The sequence below is a fragment of the Haliaeetus albicilla genome, chromosome 13 (assembly GCF_947461875.1).
Source record: "Haliaeetus albicilla chromosome 13, bHalAlb1.1, whole genome shotgun sequence".
NCBI lineage: Eukaryota > Metazoa > Chordata > Aves > Accipitriformes > Accipitridae > Haliaeetus > Haliaeetus albicilla.
In genome coordinates, this window is record NC_091495.1 from 39536494 (window position 1) to 39559438 (window position 22945).

General features: G+C 54.2%; 1 protein-coding gene across 10 annotated transcripts in view; it reads right to left on the reverse strand.

Annotated features, from left to right (window-relative positions):
- The window catches only part of PEBP4 (phosphatidylethanolamine binding protein 4), an 80539-nt gene that overhangs the window by 40281 nt on the left and 17313 nt on the right, over positions 1-22945 (reverse strand). The window lies entirely within an intron of this gene.

The following is a 22945-nucleotide window of genomic DNA, read 5'->3' on the forward strand; positions in this document are numbered from 1 at the left end:
TGCAAAATGCACAGAGAAGGCGAGGGATGAACACGCACCAGGGGAACGCGAGGGCCACAAACCCGCTCGGGACGAGTTACTCCTCGCGGTCTAAATCTCTTCAAAGAGAGGAAGAACAGGGGTTTTCTGCTATCTCCAAATAAAAGGCACCAAAGAGAATTTCCTCCCCTGCCAGCCATCCTCTAACCACATCCTACAGTGGCGCAGGGCAGAGCGATGCACCACGGCATGGGGGACTTTCCCCCGAGGATGGCAATCCCTGGGAGAGGGGGGTGGGATATTTTGGGGATTCAAATACAGCTCCAGCCCTAGGGTGGTGGCCGGGGACAGGCTGGATGCCCCAGTCTCCCTGAGGGTGGCTGCGAGGTGCTAAGCTCTACCTAACAAACCCCAAACTAACCAAAAGATGCACCAGGGATGCTGGAAGAAGGCAAAGCCGCTGCCTCGCCACGTACCCGGGAATTCCAGTACCTCTCCTGGGCGATGGCAACCGGGCAAAGAGACCAAAGACTCATGGATGATGCTGGTTCAGCCCCCCAGCATCCCCCCCAGCCCACCCCAGGTCCCCACCCAAGGGTGTCCAGCACCCAAGGGTGCCACCGGCGCTATGAGACAACGTGGATTTTTTGGTCCCCTGAGGATGGAGCTGGGTTTGAAGTGACCTCTGGAGGCTGTGGATAGAAAACCTGCTGATCTCAGGGGATTTGGCAGGACCTCAGGCACCAGATTATCCTGCAAGCACCCAGATTAAGGGATCTATATCCTAATAAAACCTCCAGGTGCATCTGTCAGCTCGCCAGCGGTGCCACGCACGGCTCCAGTGTGCCCGAGGGCTGAGGTTTCATAAACGGCTGGGGGATTTAGCCATGCAATTCCCACCGAAATTAGCTGGAGCTCTGTGGCTAAATCCCCCGGTCGCTTGTGAAACCAGGCAGGGATTTTCACAGCAAGATTGTTGGGGTTGAGACAACCTTTTTGCTCTATTTCCCAACCCCTGGTTGGGGCAAATGGGGCAAGCAAGCCCTGGGGTATTGCCGTACCCAGAGATCCCCTGTAGCCCCTTCCCTTTGCAGCCCACCAGAGCCCTGCATCGCTCAGCACCCCCCCTTGCAGACCCCACCTCCACGACAAGAACCGGTTTAACCAGAAAACAGTGGATTTCGACCCATTCAGCAAACAGCTTGCAACTGTTGCAGAGAAAATCCCAAACTCATGCAACCGTCCTGCCTGGGAGAATGGGTGGCAAGGCGTTGCTGCCCCGGTGCATTAATCCCAGCCTGGCTCAAGGCATTTGCATCGCTGGGGGGGGTTTATGCCAAGAATACAGATGCCTGCGCGGAAAAAGGGGCCGTGATGGTGCCACTACATGAGGCCGAAGCTCAGGACCTCGGAGCAGAGCTGTCACCTCCCTCCCCACGGTGCTCACAGCTGCAGCCGACTGCATCGCTGTGAGCATCCCGGAAAAAATCTGCAATATTCCTTGCCGGCGCTGAAATCGGCATTTAATGGGAAGGAGGAGAGAGGGGGGAGAAGAAGCCCGACAACCCAAAAACCCTGCGCTGGAAGTGTGAAGGAATTTGAGCTCTAACTTTGGGGAGGGTGCGGAGCTGAGCACGGCGTTTCTGAATCTCTCGTCTCTGCTCGGGAGCCCAGCTGGTGGGAACAGAACGTGTAGTCATGGGACTGTCATCGTGTGCTGTCCAGGTTAACATGTAGCATTTCTATTACTATTAACAGACTTTCTGCTCCTCACTCCATCTGTTCTTCGAAATAATTGCAGTTGTACAGACCATGCCTTCGCTACAGGCAGGCTCTGGGGAGAGGATAGTGCTTTTATGCAAAAAAAAAAAAAAAAAAAAAAAAAAAAAGGAGGGGGAAAAAAAAGTGTTAAAAAATAACAGCAAACACGAGAATAGAGTGCAAGCGAAGTTAACAGCAGGCTCGCAATTCGGTACAGATTGTGGCCTAGAAAGGTGGCGATGCACGCGGCCGGGGGCCGGCGAGGCCAGACCCCCGCGGGGACGGGAGCCGGGGTCAGCGGCCCCAAGCCGGGCTGGGACCGAGGGATTTTTCTCTCTCATTACCTGCAGGCCACCCTAAGAGGCACAATCCCTCACCTTCCACCTAAAGATAGCAAAGCCCTCCACGACCCGAGTTAATCTCCCGGTGCTTAGGTGCCATCGCATCCCATGCCAGCAGCCGGGCACGGCTCCCGGGGCTGTGCCAGCCCCCCCAAAATCACCCCGAAAGCCGGGCAAACCCTCTGGCCGGTGTCCCCGAGCGATGCTACGTACCCCAGACACGGGGTAGGTGGTTTTTCGCTGGCTCTGCTTGTAAGAAACAGAGCAGCCAGAGTGCTGGTGATTTTAGGGAGGGGGGGTTTAATGCTGAAATCCCTCCTCGACACAGGCTAACAGCATTAGCTGCTGTCAGGGCTCCAGACAGGAGCCAGCCCGAGTGACACGGGAGCTGCTCAGCTTTACAGGCATGAACCAGCCCCAGGGATTTTTGGAGAGGAGGAAAGTGGGTTTAGAGCAGAAAATTCCTCAGTCCTCCAGTGCAGAAGAACGGGTGGCGTCTTCCTTTGGAGGAAGGGGGAGAGGGGAAAAAGAAGCCATTTTGGGGTACCACAGCTGAAAATTTGGGGTAAAAAAACACCTCCAAACACCTCGTCACCCTTTTCCGCTCAGCCCAGGGCACAGAAGAGCCGCTGGTGCTGGGGGACCCAGTGGGGAGACGGTGCGTCCCACCAGTGTCACACCAATGGGGACAATGCTGGGCTCATGCAAAGGTCACCCTTCCAAGGGTCACCCTTCCAAAGTTCACCCTTCCAAGGGTCACCCCTCCAAGGGTCACCCTTCCAGGGGTCACCCTTCCAAAGTTCACCCTTCCAGGGGTCACCCTTCCAAGGGTCACCCTTCCAGGGGTCACCCTTCCAAAGTTCACCCTTCCAGGGGTCACCCTTCCAAGGGTCACCCTTCCCCGCTCCCCAAGCCATTCCTCTCACTGGGGCGCTTTGCAATTAGCTTTTAACCATCGCAACGAGCTGCTGCCTTCCCCGAGGGGTCGGAGCTGTTGCTTTACCCCCCGGCTTTACACCCCGCGTCCCCGGGTGCCGGCGTCCTGCCCTGCTTCAACACCCGAAACGCAGCCAAAGCAGCAGAGCTGGTGGCAGATGACAGCAGCGCTGCGTGTCGTGTTTTCCCTGCTAATTGTTTCTAGAGGGAAGCAGCAGCGATATATCCAGTTATTACTGCAGAAAGCATCAGCTACTCCAATTAGGCACAGGTTTAGGAAACTTGCTCCGAGCAGGCAGGGAGTTTTCAAGAGGCAGGCAGGCAGGCAGGAGAGGGATTTGTGCGCTGAGGATACACACACAGCTCAATAGATCCCGCGGAGCTAGGGCTGCACAGGAATTAAAGACTTATCCAAATGAAAGCAAATAGGGTGTTAAGCGACACACATGTAGAGCGAGCGGTTTCCTTGGAAACCAGCGCACATGGAAGCGGCACACATGCAGCGCCCCGGCATTTTCGGCAGCGCCGGGGCGGCCGCGGGGTTCTGCCCTGCCGGGGATGCCCGTGCTTGGCTGGGGATGGAGCCGGAGCAAAAGCCCCATCCTGCCGGCCGTGCCTGCTGCAGGGCATGGAGAAAAATGGCACGAAATGCGCTTTCTCCTGATTGTGAAGGGAAACCGGACGATGCCCAGCTTTGCCGGCCCCACTCGCCTTAGAAATTCAAACCCAAAACTAAGAACAGTGATGGGCAAAGCCCCAGCCCTCAGCCCAGCGCCTGCTTCCCAGCACAGGGTATAAGCGGGTTTGGTTGATTTTGAAAAGTCCAGCTGGATCTTTCCCAGCTCATCCAGCCCTCGGAGCTGCTCCTCAGTTTGCGCTTGCCCGGAGCAAGGGCTGTTACGCTGCTCACAGCAAAAGTTGCCCGTAGCACCCAGCCCCTCTCCGGGCGAGGAAATAGGTGAGATTTCCAGTTGACCTATTGCCACCCACGTCCTTTACAGCTGCTAACGAATTTGCCAAGGTAGGGAGCTGCTGCAGAAGCAAACCACGGCACTGACAGATTAAGACGGTATCTGAGCCAAAAGGCCCTCCGCCTCCCCAGGAGCTAAAGCTTGGCATTGCAATAGCCGATATTATCTCGCTGCAAAGGATTTCAGGGTGATTGATGGCACGAGACGATGCAGATCGAGGCTGGCCAGTCCCTCCAGTGCAGAGATGGGATGTGGCGATGCATCTCGAGCACGCAGCGCCTGGGCGGGAGCTTGCAACCCAGCGCAGTTTATGCAACTGCAAACCAGAAAATATAATAAATATACCCAAAGCGACCTGCCAGAGCGGGGCAGGAGTTCCTGGATGGGCAGGGAGGTGGGCAGGGTGTCCCAGCATCCCGGGAAACATCATCCCGACTCTCCCGGGCAATGGCTCGAGGGCTCCAGCCTGCGTCCCACCGGTGCAAGAGTCAAAGCGGTGCTGCTCCTCCTGCGAGGTGGAAGCGCTGCGAGCACCAGCTGAGAGCTGAGAGTCAATCTGGGCTTTTTTCTTGGCTTGTCCCCAGTACTAAAAAGTTTCTATAACGGGCACATAGTTAGCAATTCTGCTGCTGATGCTTCGCCAAAGAGAAATTCTAGCTCCTTCTTCGGCAGTTAACAGCACGGGGGGTGAGGGAGGCAAAAAAATTGTTTGCAACCGAGTCCGTTATTGTGGCTTTGGGAAAGAGCTGCAGAGCGCGGCAGGATTTTACCGTCTTATTTTAAACCAGCACCTCACCACTTCCACGTTCTTCTCCCCTTGCAAAAATAGGTCAGCAAAATTAACCCTACTCCGCAGGACTTGCCCAAGGGGACAAGCGGCACCATCTTAACACTTGACCAACTCCCCCAGCCGCAGGTCTGTGCCCCCCCCGGCCCCACGCTGCCGAAGGGAACTTCATTGACTTTCCGAACACTCTGCAACTCTCCCCATCCCTTCGCTCTCCCCCGGGGCTCGCCGCAGCAAAGCCAGCCAAATATTTATGCAGCCTAATGTTCTAATAAGAATTGATTAATCCAGGATCATTAAAGCGAGCCCGTTAAAGGTCTGTTCCCAGTTTAAGGTCTTGGGATGCGTTAAGGGACCGTTTATCTGCTACAAAAGGAGAACAGTTTGTTTTCCCCCCGTAGCAGAATAAACCGGCTCCTCGCGATAAAACCGCGCTGGTTGTGTTACACGCTTAACGTAACCAAGCAGAAAGTGGGATAAACCTTCCAAGGGGTCCATCGTGCTGTAAATACAGGTTTGCAAGAGGTGGCTGTGGAGGAGGCTGCGCCTCCAGATCACTTTTTTGGGGGGGAGAAGAGCAACAGGCTGTGCTTCCTCGCTCAGAGACCCCATTGCAGATCACGCTCCCCAAAATTGAGATCCATCATCACCATCATCATCGCCTGCAAGCTGACTGCCAGATACACCGAACATCAGGGGAATGGGGCAGCATCTTCCAGCCAGAAGAGAAACCCAAAAAACACCGGCGAAAAGGGAATTAACACCCCAAGAACCCCCCCAACCCACGCTGCCGAGCTGTCGCTCCGTCCCCTCCGCTTTCCCAGTAGTTATTTATTGCTATTTGGGTGGCACGGCTTCGGGGTCGAGCTAACGAGCATCGTGTGCTCGTCCCTGAGCTGGGGACGCCGAGGCCGGCAGCGCTGCCCGCTCCGCAGGCAGGGAGCCGGGGATGAACTCGGGGGAAGCGACACATTTTCCGAGCGGTCTGCGAGGAGGAGGAGGAGGAGGAGGCGGCGAGCGGCCGCGATGGCAGAGCGCAGCCTTCCAGCCCAATTACTATCATGCGGGGGGACACATGGATTGGTGACATTTGACATTTTCTACAAAATATTTTGATGCAAAATGGCACCTCCGTCACAAATTATTTTCCAAATCTTGGCTTGGGTTTGGGTGGGTTATTTTCTTTTTTTTTTTTCCTTTTTTTTTTTTTTTCTGAGGGAAAAAAAAAAAGGATTGCACAGGGTGACATTTGCAAACGAGCAAAGGAAAGGGCCATCGTTTCCCCACCATAAGCAAAGGGGTCACGGTGGCCGTGTCACTGAGCGGACAAAGCAAACAGCACCAGCGGGGGCAAATGCACCAAAAAAAATCCAGGCTTTGCTCTGGGCCATCGCCGTGCCCCCGCTGATGCACCCACATGGCCCTTGGGGACCCTCAAAGGGCTTTTTTCCCCCTTCTCTCCCATCCACGCAAGGGAAGGAGCTGCCGCAGCCCCTGCCCGGGCCTGGGGAGCATCGTGGGGCCAGAGCCCTCCCCGGCAAGGCAGGGGTTACCAGCGCTGGGAATTGCTGAACCCTGCGCTACCAGACACCTCGGGAAAGCTGAAATGACTTTAAATGCCTAAACATTTTAAAACAAACCCTGGAACAATTCAGCTCCTAACTCCTCGCCTGCTTTCTCTCCCTCCTCGCTCTCTCTCTCCCATTTTTACGGTTTCCAGAGCTGTTTTACGCCTCATTACCTGCACACTGTGAGTGATGTCTGTCGGTCCTAGAGCTGTAAATACCTTAAATCATGCTTCATTAAGAATATCTATGGTGCTATTAAAGAGCTATAATAGACAACGAGTTAACAGATGATTAAATATGAACTCCATTTGTGTCAGTCACCAGCGTGCAGGAAGAGGCTTTAAGTTTTTTAAACTCGCTCTCATTATCTGGGGAAGTGGGGCTGCAGCTTGCGGGGATGGAGGGGGATGGAGGGATGCTGGGATGGGGATGGGGCGCAGGGATGCTCCTGCACCGGGGACACCCGGGAAGGTCCAGCTCCTCCACTTTGTGACTCCGAGCCGATGATCCTGGCAGCCCTTTGCTTGGCTGTTCTCACCCACACAGGCAAATAACACCCGGCGACACATGCAACAGATTGATCTTTAGGGTCTAGCAGCCAGAGATTAAAAAGAAAATAAAATAAAGGAGGAGGACGACGACGAGGAGAGGCCAGGCTGCTTTGGATGGGGCGGGATGGGAAGATGGATGGCTGCCCGGGAGGAAGGGCTGGAGGCCGGCAGCATGGACGGTGATGCAAAAGCGGACTGAGCATTGCTGTCTTTCCGATAAAATAATAGCTCAGCACAAACAAATTGCCAAAGCGCAAATTAAGTAATAATTAATATTATTAAAATCCCATGAGCACACAAAAATACTGGGGAAAATTAAATAATGACTGTTTTCTTATTTTCTGGATTAGATTTTTCTCTATAAAAATAAAGAACAGTTTCATGGGCAGCTTCAGCAAAAGTGGATTATCCCACTACTGCAATCTCACCTCCCTGCCGGGGCTCAGGGCTGCGGATGATGCCAAACACCCGGCACGTGACCCACCGCCAAACTGGCCATGGAGAAAGGGGTAAGAGGCAGGAGGATTTGGGGACAAGGTCAGACCCCGGCTGTAGGAAAGCCAGCTGAGCCGATAATTACCCTTCTTCAGCAAGGTGGCCATTGTCACAGCAGATGTCCCCGTGGTCTTTGCAGGGGCGCATTGGGGCTCATTACCCCCCGTGGCACGTGGGGACGAGTGGTGCTTCCCGAACTCCTCGCCATCACCTCTCCCATCCCCTTTTCCGCTGGGATCAGCCTTAAAAACTGTCCAGACGTGGATAGGGCTGGCATGGCCCCAGGCGTGGGGACCTGCCTGCCTCTGCCCCATGCCCCGCTCTCGCTTTGTTTTGGATGATGCTCACCCCTACGCGGAGGGCGAGATGCAGGATGGTGCTGAGCAGGTACAACACACCCTCCACGGTCACCGAATCACACCGCTGCCTCCGTTTCCCCAGCTCCAAAGGAGAAATCGCTGGCCTGATACCTTACAGGGATAACGGCAGAATAAATTCATGCTCCTACAAGCGCCCGGCGCTCTGCAGCCTCCTTCTTTATCATTCCCGAATACGCCTCGACCCCTCGCTGCCAGCCACGACCCCGTTCGCCGGCATGTCCGCAGGGACCCACGGCCACCCCCGAGGCCGTGCGGGAGGACCGGGGGGTCCCGGGGGGGCGGCAGCGTGGGACGGTGGCGATGGCAGCTGGCGGCTGCGGGGGGACGGTGACACGCCGCTCCCCGGGGACCACGCTCGTGGGGGGGACGGTAATTGAATCTCGGCGCTTATATTCAGCCGGAGCCGGCGCGGTGATTAAGTTAACTGGAAATGCCATTTCCGTATTGTTCAAACTCTTAAGTGCGCCAAGGTTCTTATTATTTGCTGCCTGTCCCCTCTGCTCCTTCGCTCCGACCTCGCCTCCCCTCCGGCATTGGGGTCAGGCTGCAGCAGCCCCCAGGGTCACCGAAAGAAATTAATCCCGGAGCCCCTTGGGAGCTGAGCTGGTGCCTCGGCCGTAGAGATTGCAAGGGCCGGGAAGGAAGATGAGCTCTCCTGCCTATTTGGGGAAAAATAAAAGCATTTCAGGAGTGGCGGGAGCTGCTCTGCCCATCTCCATCCCTGGGGATGAAACGCCAGCCCACCCACCGCATCCATTTCCCTGCCACGATTCACCCCCAGCACTTTGAATTTGCTGCTCCCAAGGTGCAAGTATCCAAAAGTGCAGCGGGGGCCTTTCCCCCACCCCGGTGCACCATCACCACCTCTTGATCTATGGCCAAAATGTGCTTTGGCAAAACAACCGAGAAATAACCCTCCCCGCTACGCAAACCGCTCTTGCCAGGAACAGGAGGGAAAAGATGCTCAGCTCAGAACTTCCCTCCCTAGTAAAATATTTAATAATAAACTAAGAGGAGAAGCCAACTGTCTCCCTTGGATGTGGTTTTCATTTGGAAGTTAATAGGATTTTTATTCCCATCCAAAATATCTTTTTTTTTTTTCCTAATGTATGTTTTGTTCTAATATATCCATCTCGTCATGCTAAATAAAATACAAATCGTATCAACGTAGCCCAACCAGGAGCGATGAACACCCGTGTTGCACTCCCATTTGTCTCCAGCACGCAGACACACCAGCCACCCTCTCCCAAGGCTCCTGGCCCCCATCACTTTGTTAATCGATACCGGTCGAAAGCTTTAAATAATATTTTAAATACTCCAAGTGAGAAAACGTCCACGTTAACGTGTTAATTTCCACGATGCCTTGTTGCTTTGAAATCCCTGAAAAATGGGAAGCTTAAATGAGTCCTATGAAAAGGAACAGTGCATCATTAACACAGCCAGATCCATATCACAGACTGCAGCAATTACCATCCAGTGAAACACTGCAAGCTGTGAAGAGCTTTCATTACCAGGGGTTTTACAGGTCATTCACCTCTGGCCAATCTTATGCTAAAACAAGCATTTTCTGCACCACAGATTCCAGCTTCATTTAAATCCGTAATTGCTTTGATTTCGGTACATATGGAGCACAGGGACTTCATGACTAAGAAATCTATTAGTCAATAAGTTTGCTACTTTTATGGACCTTTAGTCATCTTGCCTCAATTTCTTCCCAGGTTGGGTGATGGATAGAGATGCTGATTTCCACGGTGGGTGCGATCTGCCCCGGCTCCCCTTCGCCGCAATTACGTTCCCAGGTCACCGAGGGGGAATTCAATCAGGGAGCCGGGATGCTGCTTCTGCCTCGGAAACGCAATTCCCTGCCGCCGGCAGCCCCGAGTGGCAAATAGCCCTTCTCCAACCTACAGCGAATATTTGATGGTTTTTCATTATTTCCCAGGCCGCGCAGAAGGCGTTTGATACAGGGGTGCTCGGGTGTGAATCTGACGTGATCCCTCCATCACTGTTTTCCCCTCTCCTGTATCCCCCCCCAAGACCAAGCAGCCCTTTGGGGAGCTGCAGACAAAACAAAAATGTTTTTTATTGCTTTTTTAAAAAATTTATTTATATTGAAATGGGCATATTCACCATGCAGATATTAGAAAACTCCCCAATTTAAGAGCTGCAATTTGCACCTTCATATAAAACCCCGGGTGAATTGTGTATCGCGGGGTTATCTATTCCTCCGTGGGTGCTGGCGGAAACAAGAGACAATAGTCTATTCTCCTCCGTACGGGTTCCTACCCAGCCCTGTATCCAAGTGCCTTCCAGGAGTGCATTAAATGATGCGATTAACATCTGTCACGTGCGGTTCAGTCTCTCTTTCAGTCTCTCCCGGGGGAAGGAGACACACGTGCAAGGGAAGAGTTTGTTTTGGTGGGTTTATCTTCTTTTTTTCAAAGCGCGCAGCGCACCGAGGAGAAATGCATCTCCGTGGGCAAAGTGCCCTTTGTGTGCTGGCTGGAGCGGGAGCTTGGCAGGGGTTGGCATCTTGCAGTAAAGCTCTGTTATTTAGGGTGATGGACCAAGCAAAAAGCTGGTCCTGGGGTGAGAGAGGCTCTCGGGGAAGGTGCGGGGGGCAGATGCCAAGGGGCCGGAGGAGCCCGCAGCGGCGGCAGGAGCGCTAAGCAAAGCCTCGGCTGTCGGCAGTAGCATTTGCACAGGGCTGGATTCCTGTAGCAGGAGCTCCCTTGCTTGCTTATACCCCAAAAAGGCTGAATCCTGCTTTAAATAATGCACGGTTCCTGCACGTTTCCATTTGTGCCCTGGCAAGAGCTGAGCCCGGAGCTGAGCCTGGTGGATTTAAGCAACCTACCGACACCTGAACGTGGCCCAACCTGCTGTCGGTCCCAGTCCCGAAAACAAACCCAAATCCCACCATCGTGCGGGTGCAGGGGTGCTGCCTTTGCTCCCTGTCCTGCCAGCTCCCAGAGCAAGCCCTCAAATTCCAAAAACTACCGGCTTCGACACCGGACAGCGATGACACGCTGCCGCCGGGCAGCGATGCTCCGGCGTGGTGATGCAAAGCCGGCAGCGATGCTCCAGCCTTCAGGAAATTTGGAGAAAGAAGAAGCAACCCCCTGCTCAGCCCCACTTCGGAGGGGTGGGGATCAAGCCCTGCTGTGTTTTTGGGGGGGATAGGATGAAGCAGGATAGTTGGGTCTTATTGCATCTTAGCAGGACGGGCGGGAGGATGGGATGCTGCTCCCGCAGCTGGGATCCTCTTTTAATTGATTTCTCATGGTTTATTGCCTCTTCGCTTTAATTGCAATACAAATGTTTGCTGATGCAATTATCGTGCATATGCGATAAAGCTGTTAGAGTGTGTCGTTAGGTCGTATTTCTTCATTTATTTTAGGGCGTGCGAGGGAAAGCGAGAAGTGCACTTCCTGCACAGATTTCTGGCGATAAAACATAATTCCAAGGTGGGTTTCTTTGTGGTGGGTTGGGTTTTTTTTGGTTCAATATACTGAAGGCAAAAAAATTTGCCTTACAGCAGCTCATCTGGGGGTGAAATAATCCACTCAACATTCAGATTATCAGCTAATGCGCATTTGCATTAGAAAGGCTAGAAGAGCTCCCGGGATGGAGCAAGATCCCTCCGGATCAGCCGCTGCCCTTGCACAAAACAGCAACGGATCCTCGCCCCGAACACAAAACCACTTATGGATGTGGCCTTCTGACCCCCCGGCAGGGAATATTGCTTGGGAAGGGGACCCTCCCATGGGATTTCATTACAAAATGTTTAAATTAAGAATAATGGGGGGAAAAAAGCAGAGTTGCCCAGAATTGGCCAGGGCAGCTCGTCTTGAGCCGCGGTGCCAAATTCCGGAGCTCTCCCAAGGGCTCGGACGTGCCCCATGCTGGGATGCCAGCACCGACCCTGCAGCATCGATGGAAGACCAGCTCCGTGCCTGGCTCAGCTTTAAACCAACAGCAAATTTGGGAGCAGTGGCCGCATCCCCGGGTGAAACGAAGCCGAAACACAACGCCCTGCAGGGAGCTGCAAAATCTTGCACGACGAGGGCCGAATCCTGCGCACGGACCAGCCGGCAACGGCCCAGGGAGCCCCGTCAGCTGCCGCAAAACCTGACGCTGCACCTTTCCCGTCGCAGCTGTCAAAATGAAGCTGTCGCTGTGACGGCCTCCTCGGAGCCTCGTTAAAAATGTGACGGTTCCCTTAGGCTACCAGGGGAGACATGGCCAAATTAATGAGGATGTGACAGAGTTTACGGGTCAGATTAGACTCCTCTTCCCATGGCTGCGCTCAGCATAAACCTGAAAATTGAGTGAAAAGAAGGGAAGCCGAGGGTGAGGGACCGCGAGGGGTTCGGGGAGCATGTGCGCTCACCAAAAGAGCAATCCTGTACTTGTCATAATTAATCAGGCACATGTTAGACAAGCAGAAAGTGCTCGGCCCCTCCAGTAAGGGAAGGGAATTAAACCCTCACCTCCTTGCCCCATGGATCTGGCCTCCCCAGGATGCGCCGCGTAGGGAACAGGTTTGCAAACACATCCTTACAGCTCTCCTACTTAATTTCCCCATTTAAAAATAAATAAACAGAATTGATTTTTTTTTTTCTTTCCCCTTTCCTTTGCCTGATCTGGAAAGCAACCCAACCCGCTTCCAGTGAGAAGCTGTGACAGACCGGAGACGTCGCCGCCTCGGAGCACTTGGACGAGGGGCACCTCGCACGTGCGACGATGATGAAGGGTTTGCACCCTGCGAACGCACGGCGCCGGTGCAGGCGGCTGCCTAGAACATCGAGCATCCACCGTCCCAGCCCAAGGAACGGGGGCTCGGTACCTCTTGAAGACACGTACAGTGTCCAGCCAGCCACGCTGGAAACACCCGGCAGTAGCGGCCACTTCTGAAAACCTCAGCCCCTATAGCATAGACATCTCTCTCTCTCTCTCTCTCTCTCTCGATATAACCCTATAGCCCATGCCCAGGGGTGAGGGGATGCCTGTTAGCCCTTCTCCACCCATCAGCAGCCCTTGAGGGGACCAGGGAGCCTGGGGAAGCACTGAGAGAGTCCCGTTTGAGGGCAGCTATTTAGTCTCAAACCCTTAAAACTGAAATAAAGCTCGAAACAATCCTGAACCAACCCCTCGAGCCCAAACAGCAGCGAGATTTGGGACCCAGTCCAAGCTCTGCAGCTTAGGCCCATCTCCAAATATCTCCCAACAAGTTTATTTATGGAAAATAAAATCAGTCCAAGATGTTCACAGCTCAGGAATATTTAATGCTATTTGGTGAGAAAGTATTTCCAGCAAGGAGGGAACCGCACGGCTCCCTGAGCCCGGCTCCCGGGCATCACCCCGGGGACGATGCTGGCACAGACCTGCACCAGTCACCCTGGGAGCTCAGAACTGGTCAGACTGGATCAAACGCCTCCCTAATTTAGTTCGTATCAATCCTGCTTAATTAATTGGGTCTGGAGGCATAGCGCTGGGCTGTCTGCTAAGGTAAGCCGTGGGAAGAGAAGATGCTGAAGCATCTCCGAGGGGGATCATCCCTTCTGGGTGCCCACCGCAGCACCCAAGGATGCGCTGCCCGGGGACCCAATCAGACCTATCCCCTTCCCAGTGCACCAGGAATGGGAAGGACAATTTCCCCGGTTGGGAAGAGGAGGAAACAGTGGCAGAGCAATAACCCAGATGATGCTCAGATACAGAAACACTCCCCCATGCCGTGCCGCCCGCTGCCCATCGCAGGCAGCCACGCCGCCGTTCTGCGTGGTGCAACGCTCCGGCCGTAAAAAAATCCGTAAAGGCACTTTTTCACCCAAAACGATGGGAAAGGGGATGAACCGCTCGTCCCCAAGAGGCAGAGCGGCAGGAGGGTGCACAGCCCCGGGGGTGCGGGGGGACACACCACCATCCCTCTGCCTGCCGATCCCGCCGGGAGCCACGGCCGCCCCGGCGCTGAGGTTAAACCACCGACACGGAGCTGTCTGCCGGGGCAGCCCAGAGTCAAGGGCAGGCCAGATGCAGCGGTGATGGGAGTCACTTTAATAGACACCTGCCACCTGATGGGGAGCGTTAATGCGTCCCCCCGCTCCCGCCGGACACGGATGAGCATCCTCAACCCGGCGGGGCGATCGCATCCCTGCCGCCGCCGTGAGATGGGCTGTCACCTTGGTAAGGGGGGGGGACGACACACAAAACAGCCGGGGAGCGGGGGAGAGCACCGGGGCAAGGCCTGGCTTTTACAAACAGCTCTAATATCCCTGGAAGACGTCTCCGAGTCATGCACCGGGTTGGAAATGTCTCCCATTATAATTATGAGTCATTCGTGACTCAGTGACATTTCTGAAATTAAAAAGCAGTCGCTGGCCCAGCCCTTTGCTGCCCTGCTCGGCGGCTGCGCGAGCGCTACACAACTTATTTTTAATGCTATTTCCCAGACAAACCACCCCCCCCCAGACCCGTTGCCCCCCACCCTGGCTGTGCAGCCGCTCGGGGACAGTCCCCTGGGATGGCAAGTTTTGCATTCACACCCTGAGGTCTTTTTTTTTTTTTTTTTTGTTTCCATGTGGGAAAAGCTGGGATCTGAGCCCAACTTTGCTGCCCGGATTGCTCCCGGGGGCAGAGCCGGGTGTTGTGTCCACTTGCACCGAGGCGGCAGGAGCAGCAGCCCCAGAGATGTCACGAGACGGGCGGGATTTCCTAGAGAGCCGCGTTTACATGCAAAACCCTTAAAATAAATAAAAGCAACCTGTTGGGTATTTCCAACAGCGTAGGACTTTGACGAAACCTCCAGCAGAGAGCGGTGCCCGCAGCAGCGCAGCACGTGCCGAGGCTCGGGGCAAAACCAGGGCCGCGTCGTTGCCACAAACGCCTGCACGAAAAAGGGGGTTCAGGGACCCTCGGCCGCAGCGGGGTCAGGACGGTCACAGCCCACTGGTGTGTGGTCCCCAGGGATGGGCCCCTAGGCACGTTTTCAAAGGCAGCCCTACCCTTATCCCTCAGTTTTATTCTGGGAACAGACAAATCCAGGGCAGGAAACACTCTGCGAACCGATAACCCCCAATCGCGCAATTATTTCCCCCCTCCTCTCCGCGGTCTCTTTACAACCCGAGGGCTCCGTTATTAAAGATTTTGGAGGCTGGGAGGCAGCTGACCTCGCAAAAGGCACGGGGCAGGGATGCTCAGGAGCAGGGATGCTTGGAGCCCAGGATGTTTGGGGGTCAGGATGCTCAAGGACCAGGATGCTTGGGGACCGGGCACGACAAGCCACGTTCGCCGACATCCCAATTGCTCCGCGCAGGGACAAAGCTCATGGGAGACCGGTGAGGCTGCGGCAGGGCAGGGTCCGGCACCGCAGCGGGACCGGTCCCCCAGGGCTGGGGGGTTTTGGGATCTCACGGAAACCCAGCGTGGTGCGAGAGGTCTCTCTGCACATCACATTTTGCCATCTGCAGCAGGTGAACCGCCGGCACAGCTCAGCATCGCACGGTGGCTGGGGAACGCGCGCCGTCGGCGCCAGGACATATCAGAGCAGAAATAGACCTGGAGCCGTCGTCCCCCCCACCGCCCCCTTTTTACTATTATGTCTGAGAAGCGACGTCTCTCCTTTTTTTTTTTTTTATGATGATTTAATCGCTTGGTGATGAGGGCTGCCTGGCTGGGATACAACTGAGCTCTGGGCATCGCCAAAAGAAACGGGGGATATAAAAAGAGGAGGAAGCATCAGTAGCAGCGACGCTGATTGACAGTGAATGAAATGAAGCGGCCAAATTTCATTGGCGTGGTTTGAAATCCCAGGACGATGCGGATAGCTGATGGCTCCTTTCCTAGGGTTTTGCCAGAGCTAGCATTTGCCTTTCATCCTTATTTAATTCACTGTTTGGAGACTGCCACAGGTTTTGGGGTGGTTTTTTGTGTGTGTGTGTGTGGTGGTGGTATTTTAATTGCATGTTTCCCTCCTGGAGGAACTTTTTTTTTACATACCAGTGTGTGTGTGTGTGTGTGCTGAAACGCAGCTGGGTGTGCAAAGGAGAGGGGTACGACGGAGGCAGGAGCCATTTGCCCAGCACCTCGGCCGCAGCCCTGCCTCGTGGCCTCAGGCCCTTGCTGAGAACAGTCCTCAAGTGCTTGTGCAATTTATACCCTGGGTGCCGATAATTAAAGGACTCAAGGTTGAGGTTTGATAAAGCATTTTCCTGGAAAGGCAGCGTCCCTTGGGGCCCAGACTCTGAGCACAGCCGCTGCCTGGGGGGGATGTGGGTCACATCGCCTGAGCAGGGGTCCCGCAGGAATCCCCCCTGCACTCGTCTGCCTGTAGCTATCCCTCTCCTGATTACTGGATCTTTGCTGGGAAAACCAAGTACGTGAAGGCTGCAGTCATTTCAGGGGATGGAGCAGCTCTGCATATGATGCGCTCCAGGAGCATCTCCCTGGGAGCATCTCCCCTTCGGCCCCAGCAGGTCCCTGCCACCAAACAGCAGCAAGTGGCACCTGCAATGACATTCCAGCAAGAGAGGACCAAAAGGTGGCAAAAGCACTATTTTCCAAGCCTGCCTTCCCTTTTCAATGGGGAAAGATGCCAGGTCGGCAGGGCTGCGGCCCCCGGTGCTCGGGTCAGCTCCGGTGTCCCGCTCTGTCGGCAGCTGAGCCCGGGCTGGCTCATCTCACAGATGACCTGGGAGAGGCTGAACTCAGAGCATCAGCCCAGAGGTGGCCAGGAGCAGCCAGCGACACCGGCCAAGTTGATCTGCTCCCCCAAATGCCAAGAGTCCTTCTTCTTCCTCACGGCCAGATTTCCACCCAAATTCCCAGGCTTTTCACTCCAGCTGGAGGAAATCTGGCAAATCCATCGACTGCGTGCGACCTACCCCTGTGAAAAGGGAGATCTCCCGGGAGCAGCGGTTCCCAGAGGGATGGGACAAAGCCCAGCAGCTGCAGAGAAAACCGGGGGCAAAACCCCGAGCAGCAACCGAATCCCAACCCACGTGGCCGGCATGTGCCCCCCCCCGCTGCCACCCTGGCTCATTGCCCCAAAAAAAGCAGCCGGGTCCATGCAGCGTAGTAAGAATTACAAGAGTTTTAGCAGAGAAAAGCTCTGCTTTTGCAAACCTGGTGGGTGCGATGCCATGCCCCCCAGCCCCAGGTTCATTTTGCTCTGGCATCGCTCTCCCTCCCGGGTGCCATGTGCCTGGGAAGGGGCCGGGCAGCATCACGGGGGGCTGCGGCATCGCGGGGGGCTCGGCAGCGTTGCCGCTTCTCCTCCTCCTCCTCCCACTCGCCAAATATTTGTTTAATGAGGGAATTCCTGTCACACGTACGTGGGCTCCAGCGCTGCGGGGAGCGCGGCTGCCTGCAGCATCCTCAAACGGGAGAAAAACTCCGGAGACGGCTACGAGCCCCTCGACGCACCGACACCAGGCCTGGCGCAAGGGTGATGGCCGCTTGCAGCGGTGCAAAGACCCTTTGCACGGGAGTTGCAGCTTGCTGCTTTCTTGCAACAGCACCGGGGCTGTGCCGGACCGAGAGCATGAAGAGCTGCTGTCCCTGAGCATCCCCTGTGTCCCCCCCCCGCCATCACGACACCCGTCACCCCACCGGCCACCCCTGCTTTCAGCCCCGAACCGCAGCCCGCGACGCGGCCACTTTGATCCGCTGCTTAATTCCTCCTTCCCATTAATTTCTGATCAGGCTCTGAACCTTCTCGCAGAGATGCTGAGATCAAATGATTAGTTAAGAGACAGTCAGGCGAGGAGAACATGAAAGGGAGAAGTTTTGTTTAAGGATATTAACACCAGCAAAGCGGCGCGGGAAGCGGCAGAGCCGTGAGCCAAGAGCTCCCTCTGCTCCCAGAAAACCCTCCATGACCACAAATTCACCCGCCTCACCGGGACCTGCCTGCCCTGGCCCTTCCTCGAGGCCCCGCAAACTCATCACACCCCAGAGGCAGAAGGGACTTGGGGCACAAGCTGCTGCACGGGGAAACGCTTGCTCCAGGGGATGAGTTGTGGCTAATAAAGTGTCAACCAAGGGCGAAATGGTCAGAAAAAGCCCCTGAGCTGGATGGTACCCCCTGGTACCCGAACTGTGCATCAGCCCCTGCAACAGGGGAGACCCCCTGGATGCAAAATATGTTACCTACAATATAATATCTGAGTTATTATTTGATTAGAGGCAGCCCAAGGGAAAGAGCGGCACTTCTCCTATCGCACGAGCACCCCCCAGGACGGGGGAAAACGAGGGAGTTTGTATTGCCAGCGCCAAAAGCGTCACTTGGGAAGGGAAATAAATAAATGTCAGGCCAGAAAGAGGGACTTTGGGGAAAGGAGAGCTCTAGTACTCAAAATAAAGGGAAAAGCAAGGAGCAGAAAATTATTATTTCAATTACAATGAAAATGTATTTTATTAGAAAATGTGGATTCGTCTTTGATACTTGATACCTAGAAAAGCAATATCCAGGAATATAATACCCCGTCTCCGTGCAAGGAGAATGAGTTATTAAATCAGAAGATGAATGGCTTGCAGTGCAGCTAAGTGCTCCGGTTAAGAGAAAAATAGTTATAAACTTACTCTTTGCCCCAAAACGCATTCCTTCCCCTCATCCCCGGCCCTCACCTCTCCCCTCCAGTGGAACTCACTCATGTACCTCATTTCTATGGCTTATAAAAATTCAGGAGGGGAAATTTTAATAGAAGGAAAAAAAGTGAATTTAGAGGTGGTTTTTTTTTTCCTCTTACACTTCCCCCACTTTAAAAAAAAAATACACATGAGGAATAAAAATAACCCACATAGTTCAATTGTGGGGAAGTAGTGAGGATGTAAATGAAGGTGCATTCTTATGTATAGCAGCGCACCCAGCAGCCCTGTGGCAGGGCGACTCGCTCGGCGCCTCTGTTCTGCATGAATAAATATGTATAAAAATGTAATGCTGCAAAGAACTCAAATCCGATAACCGAGATAGTGTTTCGCAGAGGCTGGGAGCAACACAAGCCACCAGCTTTTCTTCTTCTTCCGTATTTATGTAAAGAACCATTGAAATGATAATGCACGGCCCCCTCCCCATACAGGGGCATAGCGGAGCCTTTTTGTAACGATGGATGCAAACCGCCCCCCAGATATTAAGGCCATCGGTGCAAAACCACTGGTGACAGTGGCAAACATGGGCTTTGCTCGCCTGCCGGAGAGGGCAGCGCGCCGGTCCCGCGAGCTCAGGATCAAGCCGCCCGCTCCATCGAGGGGCTCCGAAGACATGGCAAATATTTTCCTCAAGTCCGGCACCGAATCTCACCTACCGGAAAAATCCCTTGGCTTCCAAGACCCCAAGCAAGAGAGATGCTGGAAGTCACCCGATGACTCGATTAGTTTCAAACACGCTGCGAGCACTCGGACGCACGCGTGCCGACCCGTGGGGCCAGCCCGGGACAGGACCTCCCGAGCATCCCCAAACCCCTCGGGAGATGCAGCGGCGGCAGCGGGTACCCGAGCCGCCTCCTCTCCCCACGGCACATCCAAGCAGATGGACTTTTTTTTTTCCCCAGCACTATGGACTTTTTCCGCTCCTTTGCCCCCAGATAGCCAAGATATCCCCCAAGCAGGATCTCCCGAGCCCCCCCTCCTACCCCGGCATCGCACGGCAGCCCCCCGGCACGGCGCGGCTGCCTGGTTCCCCGTTACACAACCCTGCTCGGGAGATCCTACGTGGGCAGACGTGGGTTTTCCTCTGAATTGACAACAGCTCTCGCTGCAGCTCAGCAGAACATGAGCAGCTTACATAAACACCGCTCAGAGTTACCCTGCGTGTGGGCTGCACGCAGCCACCCGGGTGGGGGGGAAGGCAGGGAGCCGCCTTTTCCCCCCATTTTTTTTTTTTTTTTTTTTCTCCGTATAAAACAACCCAAACCCGAACAAGCTTCTCCTTGTGGGGGAAAAGGCAGCGCGCGAGAGAGAGAAATGACTCAAGTGTTTTGTAACTTGTCACATTCGAAGCTGCAATTTGGAGGCAGGAAGGAGGGATCCAAAATAGTCGCCCCAACCCCAGCTTGTATAACCGAGATCCCCCGTCCCCCTCCTCTCCGCCAGGAAAAAGGGGGAAATTTCTGCCGCAGATTGGCAGCTGGAAAGAGGCAGGCAAGCTTGGGGTTGTTACAGCGCAGGAAGGAACCCCCAAATTGGGAAAAATTACTCAGCTGTGGGAAAAGCTCCTGTGCTGGCGGGGAGGCACCAGGGAAGATGCTGCAGGGGAGGAAGGCTCCCAGGGATGGTTTCTCTGGATGCTGCGGCTCAGAGCCCGGCGGCGAGGCTGAGCTCCCTGGCACGTTGTCCCAAGCGGGAGGTGATGCTCGGGAAGCGCAGCCGGAGCAGGGAAGCAGGACGGAGCGGGTTTCCCTGCAGAAAAGGGACCTGGCAAGGGCTGCGCCTCGATGGGCTGAAGGGCATCAATGACCTCCAGTGCCAAAATTGAGCCCAGAGCAGGCTCAAGCCCCCCCAGATGCCAGAGAGGGGACAGGAGATGCTTTTTCCTTTCCTCCTGGCTCTCTCCCTCCTCCCGGATCAAAACCACCAGCACCCTTCACGGCTTTTTCATCCGCATGCTCAGCAACACATCCCAGCGTGACCCACGAGAGCCTGGCTGCACCCAGGCCCCTCTGCAAAGAGCAGGGTGAGGGAGCAGAGACCCCCCCACACCAAATACACCCGACCCGCTGCCAAATCCAGCCCCGGAGTCTTTCCCAGCCCCAACAAGGTCCAAGGCCGGAGCTGCGGGGCAGGAGCATGCCCAGCTTTGCACAGCATCCCTGTTCCAGGAGAGTTCGCTCCTCATTACAGCGAACGAGATGCAGCAGTGGCGGGGAGGCAGGAGGGATGTTTTCCCCTCTGGGTACCAACCCACCGTGGAGCTGGTGCCAGCATCACGCAGAGATGCTGAGGAGGGTGCAGGAGAGCTGTGCCCAGCTCAACCCCTGATTAAACGTGATTTCAGACCCCACAAACTCAATTTTCAAGGCACAAGTGGCAGGAGCATCCGGAGGTGCCTGCCTCCTGCTATAAACCCTCCTGCCCACCCAAAATGCCGCTAATATCTTTTGAAACATCAAGGCAGGTCCTGGGGATGGCAGGAGATACAGTAAGTGTGACACCTCACCTCAGGGCTCATTGATCTGCCATCGACCACGGTGTTGAATCTGACTTTGAAACCCCAGACCGGCTTTGGCATCTAGCTCCAGCTTCACATTTTGTGGGGGCAGCACTTCCTAAGGGCCTCCTCAAAAATAAAACGGGTAGGGAGTTTAAACAAAGGGAGGGCCGAGCTTTGCAGCCTTTTCTCTAGTGTCACCCCAGTTAAGGCTCTTAAACCCCGAGTGCCCGACACCCACGCCAGCATCCATCACAGGACAGCGCAGGCTGTGGCCAGCACCCAGAGCATCCCGGGAAAATCCCAAACACGGGGTGGGGGAAAAAAAAAAAATTAGGTTCTTTTCAATAGGGTCATCTGCTTCTACAATGCAGGTTGGCTTTGCAATAAAAAAAAAAAAAAATTAAAAAAACCCTATTTCTTTACAACAAACCTACCCAACGGGTGCATCACTACAGCTTTCGGATTAATGGGTTAAAAACAAAGTGGTTATGAAGGTGCTCTGTGATGGCAGGGACTTGCCCATGCACTAAACTGGCACCACTGAGACAAAAAGCTGAATTTCCAACTCCTTGGCCAGTGCACGATCACATGCTCCCCTGGACATTCCCGCTGGGATCCCGTACAGCCCATGGCACATCCCAGCTCCACACGCACACGAGCGCCGGCTCTGATTTTAACACAAAACTGGGTGATTCAATACAAAGTATACATCTGCAGAAGCAACACAATTATCTCTTGGAGTTAAGCATTGATGGATAGAAGTTTTAATTACCAAACCTTTTCATCCTCCCCCCCACACAAAAAGTATATTTTCTGGCATGTTTATTTAATAATAAAATACGATAAAATTATATGTTAGTGGAATAAGTGCACAGTGTGTGTAAAGTACAAGACGAGCTGAAGTCTGTTTTGTCACCAGAGCTGAAAATATTAGCTCCTTTGATCTCTTTGGCTCCAAAGCAGCTCTAGAAAGAGAGAGCAGCACACGCAGCAAGCGCATCGCACGGCGCCTCCAGCCCGTGGGGGGGTTTGGGGAGGGCAGACCCCAGCTCCTGCCTCTGCACACACCAGCCTGCTCCCCACTCACGCAGGGCATTAGAGATTGACAGCCTCCACTCCTGCACATGTCCCCATCTCTTGATTTACCCAAAGAGAAGAGCAAGCACAAGCCAGCTGCCTTAATTGCCATGGACAGGGCTAAAGGGTGCCCCTGTCACCCATCAGTATCATTTAGGGCTTGGGAAGTGCCCAAGTCCCATGGGGAACGCCCATTAGACCTCCGTGTTCATATCAGTCTTAATTTCATTTGGTCCTTAACACCACTGTCTGGTTCACGTATCCGTGCTGTACAGTAACGCTGTCTGATGCATCCGATCCCCTGGCACCGGGACACGGATGCTGCCACAGCCCAGGAGCAACCCTCCACTCCAAAACCTGCGTCTTAATGGGGAACAGCACCAGCTATAGCCTGTTTGAGAGAGACCAAGGAGGTAGAGGTTACTCCCTTCCCAACATATAGACATGAGGAGGTTGAGGTTCCCTCTCTCCCCGCTTTGCATCGCAGCCTACAAGTAATTCTCCAGCAGGAAATTTCTGCCCCCCCACCCCCTTGGAAATTCACAGCCAACCTGCTAATGAGTCTTTGTGAAACTTGTGCCTTCTTACCTCTAATTTTACAGCCTGTTAGGATTTGAGCTCTGTGGACAGCCTCACATTTGGTTTCGAATTATAGGCTGAGTGGCTGTTCTCTCCTATTATTGTGCTGTCAATCTTGTATTAGCACATTATAATATGGTACACTGAATGCATCTGTTCTGTATATCACAAGTCCTAATTGTCATTTGTTGAATCACTTTGTCTTATATGATTGTTAAGCAATTATTTCATCCAAAGCAACTTAAACTTTGATTACTGTATAGTGTTTACAGGGATCAAAGTAAAATCATCAGCTGCTTCAAACATTTTGCTGTTGAAATAGGCACAAGTGTCTGTCCCGCACACGTGTGGATGCCAATACAGAAGCAATGAC